The sequence below is a fragment of the Carassius auratus genome, chromosome 9, assembly GCF_003368295.1.
Source record: "Carassius auratus strain Wakin chromosome 9, ASM336829v1, whole genome shotgun sequence".
Classification (NCBI taxonomy): Eukaryota; Metazoa; Chordata; class Actinopteri; order Cypriniformes; family Cyprinidae; genus Carassius; species Carassius auratus.
This window is the reverse complement of record NC_039251.1, coordinates 7,672,161-7,684,868: the sequence shown is the minus strand read 5'-3', so window position 1 is coordinate 7,684,868 and position 12,708 is coordinate 7,672,161. Positions and strand designations below refer to the sequence as shown.

Here is a 12,708-nt window from a genome sequence, read left to right as displayed (position 1 = left end):
ATGCATGGTTAAAATATGGGGATTTATCATTTCAGTCCTGCTGTCCATTATAGTGGACATGAAAAAAAAATCTAATAAAAAAATGAGGTGGCACAAATCTTGATTTTTACAAATATCAAGTGAATAATAAAAATGAAAAAAATTTGTTCAGTGAAAGAGAAAAATCAGGTCTGAAGGGGTTAATACATGTTTCTACTCTTATTGTGCATTAATTCATTGGTGCAAAAAAATCTTTGTAATCTTTTCTTAATATACAACTGTGTACTTTACCTCGAAAATGACTTTCAACTTTTTTGCAAATTCCTCCTTGTAAGCAACATTAATATTTAGGGATATAAACAGTTCCCACCCAAGGAAGTGTTATCATGGACTCATAATTTGGCCAGAAGCAGTAAAAACGGCTTTATGGATTTGTTTCTTACAAACACTCGGTTTACGAGATGTAAACTGAAGGACTGGAGGAATACATGTGGATGATTGTAATGTTTTTATCAGCTGTTGTAATGCAGTTTCTCCAAATCTGTTCCAATGACACAGCAAACTCATCTACATCCATTATTTCTTTTAAATTTATGAATGTTAGCTACTTCATTAAGCACAAGTACAAACTGCAGTCAAATTCTGCCTAATCTTTTCTCAGAATTACAGTAAATTCAGTTTGATTAATATTTACTCAATGTTTGTTATTTTCTTCTCTAATGCAATGACATCAAGAGATGTTTTAGTGTGGATCAAGCATACAAATACTGTTTCGGCTCACCGTAAATCGAATTACATACGACAAACATGAACAGTCACATCTAAACTCTTCTACATGAAGGAAACACAGCTGTCAGCAGCAGATCTTCATTCGGTTAAGCACTCAGGTAGGTGTTCTGCAGCATTTGAGTCGGATGCTAAAGGGTTGAGGTAAATCTCAAGAGCTGTGAAAGATCTCGTGGCTGATTCTGGAACTCAGTGAGTTATTGCTTTTATTCTAGGAGCAGTCAGGCTCTCATTGTAATAAATCGTGGTGCTCAATACCCGATGCGTGAGGTGTCAGTTATGAGGACTGAACTTGGCACAGAATTTGTTTTCCATCGCTTAAGCGGCCAGGCTGCAGCCTCTCCATGAACGCTGATAGCCCTTTTCCTTCCCCTCATACCTAGCAGATACAGTAGTGTGGATGTTACTGGTAATAAAAGAAAAAAAACAGGGCACTTTAGCCTTGAAAATGTCTGTTAATAACTTTGAGGTCAGTCCGTCTGAAACCTGCCGGAGTGTGGAGCAGTGTACAAGGATGAATCTGTGAACCTAGCCTTGCAGAGTCAGACTCACACTATCAGCATAAAGCTCATTCTGACTAACAACTCCCGTTTGGACAGAAAAAGATGTGTAGCGCAAACTACACATGCAAGTTTTCACAAAAAAAAATAAAAATAAAATAAAAATTACCACATTTGGCTCATAAAATATAAATGAGCTACTTCACTTAATTAATATTCATGTTTCATTAATATTGATTAGGTGAAGTAGCTTCCGCTAATCATTGTTACTGACTATTAAATACATTTTTCATTAATTGAAATAAAGCTAAAATGTAATTATTAAATGAAAAAAAAAACTTAAACTAAAACAAAAATAAAAGCTTAATAATAAGAAATTACACTAGCGCATAATAAAATGAGTAAATAGTAAAACTATTAACTATGAACATGTTCCACTTTTTGACGTCTTTATGAATTACAGTATATTTATTGTTTTTCCTATTTCAAACTGTACAGATGTTTTGGTAAATGATGTGTAGACTATTAAAAAGCATTTTCATTAAATGGAAAAAGGAAAGAAATACAAATATTAGATTAAAAAAAACTTGCAGAAACTAAAATAGAAGTAAATAGAAGCTAAATAAAATAAAATAGAAATAAAAATGACAAAAGCACATAATAAAATGATTACAAAAATAACTAAAATAAATAACTGAAATAAATGAAAACTGAGAACATAAAAGCCAATTCAAAACATGAATAATACTATACTAGCATTTAGTATTAATACTAAAACAACACAGTTCTGAACTGCTGTGATAAGCTTTATAATGTGTCAGCAACACATCTAAGTTAGACGGCACGTCCACGAACCGCCCACCGTCTGTTCACGACCGTCTCGAGGCTTAAACGACCCTGTGCTTGTCATAGCCATTAGTCAATGATAATGTAATGGCAGAATTTGATTGTAGAGCTATATCATCTGTTTATTAAAAGTGACTGAAGAGGAGGGACAGTAAAATTGAGCGGCTCTCATTGATCCTCTGGCTGATTTTAAAACTAGACTATGAGCTCATCAAGTAAAGGCAAATAAAGTGTTGCTTTAAAAGGTTAAGATGTACCACAACAGTGACTGATGGAGCTAGAATTTGTGGACAACGTGCTCTTTAGTTGTTACTAAACAGAAATGATCTGCCTGTCATTCACATGCCATCTCATTTAATCACAGATAGTTCCCTCAAAAAATGAAAACTGTCATTATATACCAGCATGACTTTCATTGTATGGAAAGAAGCAGCTGAGATTTTCTGCTATTTAGCAACATCTTTTGTGTTCCACAGAACAAAGGAAGTCATACAGGTTTGTAACAACATGGAGGACAGTAAATGGTGACAGAATTTTAATTACAGCCATGAGGATGTCTTTAGTGATCATTGTAAATGCAGTATTTCTAAGGGTTTTCTTTACATATAGGGTTTGTTGTAACTGGAAGCATTTTTACCCGGATACCGCCCAGCAATCTCATCTGACAGCCTTCCCATAATGCTCTACAGAAACCCATTCCCCACTGCACTCATGCTGACCGAATGTCAGACTCTATTTCTAATATCTCAGTTCAATCTACACTGCATTACAGACGTGTTAAACGCACCAGAAGCCACACACTTCACAAAGAGACCAGAGCCCGTAAGCTGCTCTATTCAGGACTATTTTCTATTTCCCTGTGCATTTATAATGCAGAATGACAACCATTTGGACTTTTCCTCCTTTGTTTCAGACGTTTCTCCTAAAATTCCTTGGGAAAAATACAAAATAGACACAACTAAGTCAACATCTGTAATGAAATAAGAGTATAGAGCTAAAAACACAATGTGCATAGCAGATCTTCTTTGGTTTAAGGAGAATCTGCAGGACAATGTTTGACTTGGAAAATCATGTGAAACTCCAGAGGAGACTTGTGTCTTTTTCTTTAGAGAAACATCTGAAAAGAAGACAAGTCTTAATTTAATATCTTGTAACAAACTCCAGTCAGCCGCTTTTGTTAATGTGGGTAATCAATTATTTGGGCTGTTGGTTTGTATGAATTAAATCAAAACATTGTTTTTGCACTTCTGGAAATGCCACTAAGCTGCACCAATAATCCAAATGTTAACCAGCATTAGTATTCAGTTACAGAGCCATGAAATTGCCACTAGTAATGACTCCTGAAAAACTTCATAGCTAAAGCTGCTCATTTAGCACTTATGCAAGCTTGTGCGCAAAATAAAGGCTGAAAAAGACAGTTTTCTCAGTGATGTCACCCAAAAAAATAATTGCATCATTTTCTCACCAATGGATGCTCTGCAGTGAATGAGTGCCATCAGAATGACAGTACAAACAGCTGATAAAAACATCACAATAATCCACAAGTAATCCTAACTCCAGTGCATCAGTTAACATCTTGTGAAGAGAAAAGCTGAGTGTTTTTAAGAAAAAAAATCCTTCCAGAAATGATTACTATTAAATAAAAAATGAAGTCCTCTATGCATAATATTGCTTTCTCCAGTAATAAAAAAGGCATTTTAGAGGAGAGAAATTTGCACAGATCAAGCACCGTTTACAAGTGAAAACAGGCCCAAACAGTTAAAACTGTATGTTGGTGGATTTCAATGTGAGTTGACAAAGGGGCATGGATTTTTTCACTGGAGGACGCGTTATGAATTATGGACTCATATTTTGTCCAGAAGTGATGGTTTAAAAATAAAAAAGACTTGATGAATTTGTTTCTGAACAGTTTTTCACCATTTTTTTAATAAACTGATCGACTGGAGGATTATTGTGATGTTTTTATCAGCTGTTTGGACTCTCATTCTGACGGCACCCATTCACTGCAGAGCATCCATTGGTGAGAAAATGATGCAATGCCAAATTTCTCCAAATTGGTTCCCATGAAGAACCAAACTCATCTACATCTTAAATGGTAAATTTTCAGCAAAATTACGTTTTTGGGTATACTATTTGTTTAAGGCTTCTTCATGGACCCACAGACGCCAGAAAAGAACCTTCATTTTTAAGTGTACAGCAAAAGAGAGACTAAGAGTCAGTTTCTATTAAACTTCACTCACACTTTTTACCAGTGGTCTCAGACTTTTGGCCTCCTTCATACTTCGAAAATCCCATCTTCGTTGCTCAGACTTAGAAAACCGCCCCACCGGGGGAACATGAGATTAGAGATATCACAGCCGCTTTTATCCGATAACATCAAATCAGAATTGCAACCTGGAGATTATCACCGCTACACCAGCAGGCAAAATATGGTGTGACAAGTTGGTTTTTATTTTTCCGTTATACAAACCCTAACTGGATTAGGACAGCCGTGTCTCTTTGTCCTTTATCTCTCATCTCCGCCTGCCTCGTCATTATTTTATTTCATGTATTTTTAGCGGTTATGTTTCAAAGGCAGCATGCTGACACAACTGTCATCGCTCACATCCGTTAGAGGGAAACAAAGTGACACCATTCCTCCATCAGGAATCCGGGACGGAAGCAGAAAGCTTTCTGCAGCACCCACCTGCAAGATCATCCAGGCAGAACATGTGTTTGATCAGAGGCAGAATTGCTCTCCTACCTTTGCACCATCTCGTAACGCGATAGCGGCTCGGTGACCTGCTTCGTGCTCCGGCTCTCTGGATAAATAATCTGCCTCCTCTCCTCCGGTGCACACTCCGCACATTTAACAGCACACCCACATCAACGAGCCCTCAAAGAGCCTCTGTTTAGAAGGTCGGCGTTCTGGGGATTTGCTCTGCAGAGAAGAAAACGGCGGTATTCTCCACGTGGGATGTTTCTTCTGACTGATGTGGCCAGATGCTGTCAGTTCCTGTAGCAGCAGGAAATAAAGCGGCGGATAGCGACCGCACTCAGACTGAACTGTTAGCAGCAGGAGGAAAAACAACTAGATGGAGGCAATCTAATGGAACAAATCTGTACAGAATTTAAGCAAAATCTCTGAGGGACTGTAAGCTACATTAGTCAGGGAATACTCAGACAGATGGCAACAAAACTGATTTTTTTTTTCTCCTGAAATGTGCTCAGATTTGAGCTGTCGTGAAGCTGAAAGGTAAAAGAAAATCTTTCCCAGTCGTGGGATAAAACCTTCTTGTCTTGCATCGTTTGCGGGACGTTTTGAGATGTTGCTATGTGTCAGATAACTTAACCGTGAGAGGATGTTGTTTCTTCTTCCATGATACGCTGTATCTGTCACAGACGGTGAATCACCTTCTTTCAAGGTGAATCACACAAAAACCTGTCAGGAACATGTCTGGATTATATCTCAAAATCAAGAAAAAGGAAGAAGAAATGATATTGTGCATGCAGAAAAATTGGAAAATAAAGAAAAATGTTTTCATGACCATGAATATTTTATTTGCTGGTTTTGTGGCATTATTTACATGAAAAATAAGTGCATTTCCTTCATTACTGAAAGGTATTCAGTAATTCAGGCAAAATATGGTGCGATAAGTTTGTCTTTTAGCTCTGCATCCTATATTCAGTCCTGTATTTTGTACATTTACATTTTTATTTTATTTTTTACAATTACTGTAACAGTAAAACTACTGTTACACAATGGTTTTTAACCAAAATCAGAGCAATTTGAGAAAAACATGCTAAACTGTTCAGAAAATAATGTCACAATGCAATAAGATATCCACATATAGCTAAAAATAGGCTTTATTGTATGCAATATAGATATCTTAGGTCATAATATTACCCAATTTTACATTGGTTAGTTTTTTTTCCCTTCTCAATGTAAATTAATAACAAATAAATAAATATATATTTTAAATTTTTTGTTTTCTAAAAAAAAACAATTTTTATCTTGCATCATGTTAATCTAAATAAATAAATAACATTTTATAATAAATAAATACATTTCTAAGTAAATCATTCTGGCAATTGTTTTTCTTAACATCTTGTAAATCTAAAGAAAGAAATCTGGATATGCTCAAGATGAGTTCACATGTAGAGCTGAAGTCATTATTTTCAACATTATAATACTTTCTCATATGACAATGTATTTTGCAACTACAAATAAGCAAATAGTGTGTTAATTTCCTAGAAATTCAGTTTGTCTAAAATTACTGTTTGTTTGAGCATCCTAACCTGGAACAACCAATCACTCAATGAATTGTGTTTGCTGGGGGTGGGACTATCTGTGCACCCACCTAATAGCAGATAAACTGAGGGTCCATGAAACCTGTTCGAAAACAGTCATTACTGTTACAATTTAGTGAAAAAATGACACACTCCAGCTTTAGCTAAATGTAGTAAAACAGAACTGTTTCTCGTTCAGGTGGCATTAAAAGCATCAAAGTCTTTTCAAATCGCCAGAACATTTTCCCAGAGCGGCTGTGAATTGATTTAGACCACAGTGCTTGATACAGGCCTATCCGATATTTTTGTTAGGTGACGCTCTGCAGAAAAAAGAGCATAGAGGGGTTAGTGGTTCAAATCCTGGCTGTGAAATATTATTGACGTAGCCTGTAGCAAACAAGGCGTTTAATCTGAACTGCTTCAGTAGATATCCATTTACATAAATGGGCAAAAATGTAATCCTTTGCCTTGGATAAGAGCTTCACTGACTTGGGGGGGTTGACGTGAAAGTAAAAACTGCATTATGCTCTGAGTGTGTGGTCCTGACATTGTAAAAAGCCTCTCATGCATTCAGGTATAGTTTTGCTTGCTGACGGAGGCTGGTGTGACTTAGTTCGGATGGGTCACATCGCTTGGATGCATTTACAGCAGACACATCTGAATAGATGAATCTCATTTGGCTCAGAGAAGACTTTTTATGCAATCATTTCTATGCAACTGTTGGCACAAAATGGTATTACAATCTGTTTTTTGGAGTGGCAATGTCATAACATTGGCAACATTTGTAAGTGATATACTGTTCAAATGTTTGTGGCCTGTAAGATTTTTTAATAAATTTATACTTTTATTCAGCAAAGATGCATGAAACTGATCAAAAGTGACATTAAAACATTTAAAATGTTCTAAAAGATTTCAAATAAATGCTGTTCTTTTGAACTTTCTACTGATCAATCCTGAATAAAAAAATGTAACACACAATGTTTCCACAAAAACATTAAACAGCACAACTGACATTGATAATAATAATAACATTTCTTGAGCAGGAAATCAGTATATCAGAATGATTTCTGAAGGATCATGTGACACTGAAGACCGGAGTAATATCTGCTTTTCATCACAGAAATAAATCACAATTGACAATATATTCAAAAATTGCAATTAATAAATGTTTCACCAGAGCCTGTTTTTAGCAGAATCTCATGATATTTTCCTGACTACTGCATAACAGTGTGCATCAGCAAGTCATGATGTCATTTCTCATGTTTCTGGAGTGATTAGTCACATGACACGGTCTGAAATTTCACAAGTGGTGCAGATTTTTTATATCCACTCTCTTGACTAGAGCAAAGCTTGAAATAAGCCATACCAACTATATGATCTTGGTTGTAAACATATGACACCGGTAAGACTATTATGAGATTTGTAATTGATAATTAAGAGATTATTAGTGCTACATGTTTCCTATCCCAAAAATGCTGTCAGGAGAATCCCTCAGATGAGCAAATATAATAACGGCGACCTGTGTTTTATTTGCAGATCATTAGAAGCAACTTTCAGTAGTCAGAGAGATGATCATTATCGGCTGCCCTCCGCTTAACATCCTCTCTGTCTGCTGCTGAAGTTTTCCCCGGAGAACACCTTTAAAAGGAGATGGCCTGTCTAACAGAACAAATTAAAGAAGACTGGAAATACAGCAGCATAATGAGCTGATTTAACACACAGGAGAAGGTTCAAAACCAAAAGCCCGATAACAAGTGCAAAAGCTGCCAATGGGTTTTGGCTGGGGAGTCTAATTTCCTCAAACGCGATATCCCAAACAAAACAAAAAACAACAACGGAAAATTGCTCGAGCTATTTCATTAGAACAGTAACACAACAAGCTCGAATAAGTGAAAGTCATTCCTCGCTCATGCTTGGAATTCATTTCACACATCAATATTCCCAGTCTGCGCTCGTGGTGAGGCATAATGCCCCTGAATGTCAATGAAGAGTAATCAATTAGATCTGCCTGTTATTGAGGCTTTTCTAAGACCTGATCAATACGTCAATGTCAAGCAACCAGACTCCAAACAGCAATTAAAACATGAGCAAAGCACATCTAAATATGCTTCGGGTGACTGTACGCTCACGTTTAGGTGTGTGTCAGACTTCCATTTGGGAACCAGAGCTCGTCTAATCATAAAGAGATTACATTTTCCAATGACAGAAACGAGTGCATCGAGGCTACAAGTCAAGCATAAAACTGCATTTATTTGCTTCAAAGAAAAATCAGCCCTGTAGGGAATACAGGAGACCACAGAGACTATTTCAACATCCGTGGCAGAAGCATAAAGTGCTAAAAGACACCTGGGACATAAAGACAAACCTCTGATATGCAGACTTCCCCTCCGGGAGTCGACTTACAGAACACGTTTTAAACAATACGACACTGTCTTGGCCGAGAAAATGCTGCCAAGGTCACAAAAGCAAAGTCAAAGCGTCAGCACAAGTCATATTGGATTTCAAATAAACCCGAGAGAAAGCGTGAGCTAGCACCCATTCCTCACAACAAGACAAGTGACTTACTGCCTTTGATTTGCCCGGAAGAAAAACGCAGAGGAGGAACGATCCTCATCAAACACCTATTTTGCTTTCCCAACTGTGACTTGAGAACCACAGTAAAGAGAACAAAAGCAAAATGAAGGAGATGTTTGAGCCATTACTGTCAGACTGTATGCATGCCAAACGCCCACCGAAACAGGTGATGCTACTGAAACTAACATGTGGCTGCATAATGCACCATGGCATATGGGCCATTCTTCAAAACTGGTGCCATAAGCCCATCGCACACAAGTGCATACAAAAATACTGAAGCATGAACAATGTGCTAATACAGACATTTTATATTCTTTCATCTTGACCTTGGATTTTTTGCATCCTGCCATCTTCACAGTCCTTGCAGCAAATATTTACATTAAAGTTGACATTTTGCCTCTTTATATATCTTTTCATTTTAGTCAACATAATTGTTTTTCTTCCATTTATTTCCCAATGCATCATATGTGTTTGTGTTACATTCCATTTGTAGACTTTTCCATAAATGCCATGACATTATCACCCTCTTTAAGGACAAGGTAAAGTCTCTTAATTGAAATGGTTGGTCTGGTGCCTGTTGAAAGGGTTATTTCTAAACCACTGATGTTTGAAAAGATTATTGGTTTTATAGTATTAATTAATTATTAGTTAACTAATAAAAACATTTTGTAAATTATAATTTTTTTGTTCCATAGTACTGATTTTAGACTTAAAAAATGTATGATCAAACATAGAATTTAACATCGTTTACTAAATGCTGTAGAAGTATTTTTCATTGTTCATGTCAACTAATGTTATTAACTAATGCTACCAAATGAGACCTTATTGTAAAGTGTTAGCAGGATAAATTCTCTTCTGAAGAAGCACCAGTTTTATAACTTTGAGGTTTGCAATGACAAACTAAACAGTAAAATTTTATCAACTAACTATTCTGAAGGCAAAATTATGTCCCAATATATATTAAAATGCATTAAATTAGCTGAAGATGGTGAAGTGCATTTCTATAACACATTATATAACTGCTAAAATTTGTATATTTTTTTTAAGCCACAATGAAATCAAAAATGACAATTTTTATTTCTTTACTGAATATTACAGTGTTTATTATAAGCGATTTGTTTCTTTTCTGCTGACATCATTATATTTTTTTTATTATGTGCTCTTATTTTATTCAGTTTGTTTCCACAGGTTATGCATCAGACATGTTATTATTATATTCTTCCATTTGTAGACCAATGACCTTTTCCATTGATCCTAAAAACTTTCCCATAATGACATTATCATCCTTTCAATAAATGGACTCTTCAAGGACAAGTCTTTTATGTTATTTTATGCTTCAATTTTGTCAGTACAGACCAATCTGTTTTACATCCTCGAACCCTGTTACTATGGTTATTTATTGAAAACAACTGATATTTATAAAAAATAATGATAAAAATGTCAGCATTAAATTCTCTTCTTAAGAAGCATCGATTTCATGACATTGAACAAAATGATTTTTAAGTTGAAATAAACTTTAAAGTAATGTAATAAATAAATGAACTACTGAACTGTAATGTAACAGATTATTTAACTATTTAAAAGGCAAAATTATATCCCAGCAGATATTACAAATATATTTAGCTAGAGATGGCACAATGCCATATTAACACATTATATACTGTAGGCTGCCTGATAAAATGTTTAAATTCTTATTATCTTTCAGATTATACTCTTATATTCTTTTCAGTTGAATATTGCGGTGTTAATTATAAATATTTTTTATGTGCACATAATTATTAACTCTTAAGCTTAAATCAAAAACATTAACTTTCTCTCTCCTCCACAACAACATCTCTTCTCTGATGACGTGTGCAATGAAGTGCTGGGCAAAAATCACTTCCCTCCAGCAACCTGTCACTCACATGAGATCACAGCAATTAAAAACAACATCAATCCAACCAAATCCCAAATCCCTACATTTCCTCTTGTTCAAGAAGCCATTTCACTCACATATATCACAATAGAGAAGAAAAAGCGACTGCAATTTCCATTTCATGCTGACTTCTAATCTAGTTGGAAAGGCACCCATTTCGTACTAATGACCCATTTTATGTTCTGCCAGATGTTTAGGCACAGAGAGCTTATTTCACCTTAAACTGCTTATTTATATAAAAATTTCACTATCAAGGAGTATTTCCCTTAAAGAAAGTTTTCTAAGTTCAGGTTGAGAAATGACTTGTATCAGTTAAAAGTGTTGAAAAAGAAAGATCTGGTCAATTCTGCATGCAAAGATGCAACATAGTGTTTAAAAGACACGTAAAAAAAAATATACATGCACAAAGAAAATGGTCTTTTTATGTCTTCAACAGCAAACAAAACACAGCCAGACGATTCGGAATATCAATTAACTTTGAGAACAAGGGAAGTAATTGAGAAAGAAAACATCATCTTGGGGACTAAAACTTTATCTCAAAAGTCAGATTTCTTTCAGAAACTCCATATTTATATTTCAAAGTTAACATAGCAATCAAGCTAAGATTTCACAAGCTAATGATTATTTATTTCCAGCCAGTGTGAAAATACAATGCAAAATACTTATGAGTAATTACAAGAGCAATTAGATGCAATTATCAGGAAAAAAGTATTTTCAAAAATGCAATTTTTATCATAATGATTTGTTTGTACTTGATCCTATCCATAAAAATGCTTATATACCAACCTAGTTGTTACTGTCAAATCTACTGCCATCGATACAAGTTACATAATAAAAGGCCACATTAATTACTTAAAGTTCAACCAACCAAACACAACCAGGGTAACACACCATACTATAATAAAGCTACAAACAGCAAATAAACAACCCAACATGCATGCCAATAATCATACACAATAATTAAATCTAAACAAACGTGCTAGTTTGCATAGACAGAGCTGGAGTCTAGACGAGTAAAAAAAAAAAAAAATCCCCCAAAGTATAAGGATAATTAACATTTTTGTTCATTAAAACACCACAAAAGATTATTTTACAACAAAATTATACTCAATGCATTATTAAATATAATATAAATCGCATCGTCAAATTGTAAGGAAATTTTAAAAAAATCTATATAATGCGATTTTTAAAATGAAAATAGCCCATCTACATACTAATTTAAAATAGAGATGGAAAACACTGTTCTCAAAAGTGCTATGTTTTACAGTGGAAGCTCTACTCACTTTAAGCACCTCGGACAGCGTCTGTCCCTCCATCAATAATACTCGAGCTTTTGACCCGGCAAACACTTCAGCGCACTAAACCGCTCTGTACAAACTCCAAGACTCACGACAAAACCACAGAACCCGTCACAGCTCACTGTTCCTCCAGCAGACAGGACTGAGCAGATAACCGCTCTTCAGATTGAAGTAAGAGAGACGCGATTGACTTACCGCTTCAGCCGCCTCCATCCTCCGAGCTCTCGCTGCTGTGAGTGAGTGTGAGAGAATGAGCCTCAATCCTCTGCGCCACGAAACCTGATGGTAGGAGCCGTCACGCGACAGGCGCTCCCTCCAATCACGTCGCGCTCTGGTGGACTCACAGCCAATCAGCAGTAAGACATGTTGCTCTGTTTTGCATAGCAAGGTTGATTGACGTTGTGAAAAAATTCGAAGGCGGGAACTCGCTGTCATACAACTTTAGTGAATTAAAAGCAGTACACAACATACTGCATTGGGCAAAATAAATAAAAATTAGAATGTGAAAATATATCTCACTGATTCTTGAGATATAAGGCAT

At 35.7% G+C, this 12,708-nt stretch overlaps 1 protein-coding gene across 3 annotated transcripts in view; it reads right to left on the bottom strand.

Annotated features, from left to right (window-relative positions):
* LOC113108264 (beta-1,3-galactosyltransferase 1-like) overlaps positions 1–12,412 on the bottom strand; it is a 144,410-nt gene extending 131,998 nt beyond the window's left edge. For all 3 annotated transcript variants that reach the window (XM_026271193.1, XM_026271190.1, XM_026271191.1), the window contains exon 1: positions 12,363–12,412. The gene's annotated coding sequence lies outside the window, so the exon portion shown is untranslated. The remainder of the gene's footprint in view (positions 1–12,362) is intronic.
* Positions 12,413–12,708: the final 296 nt, after the last annotated feature.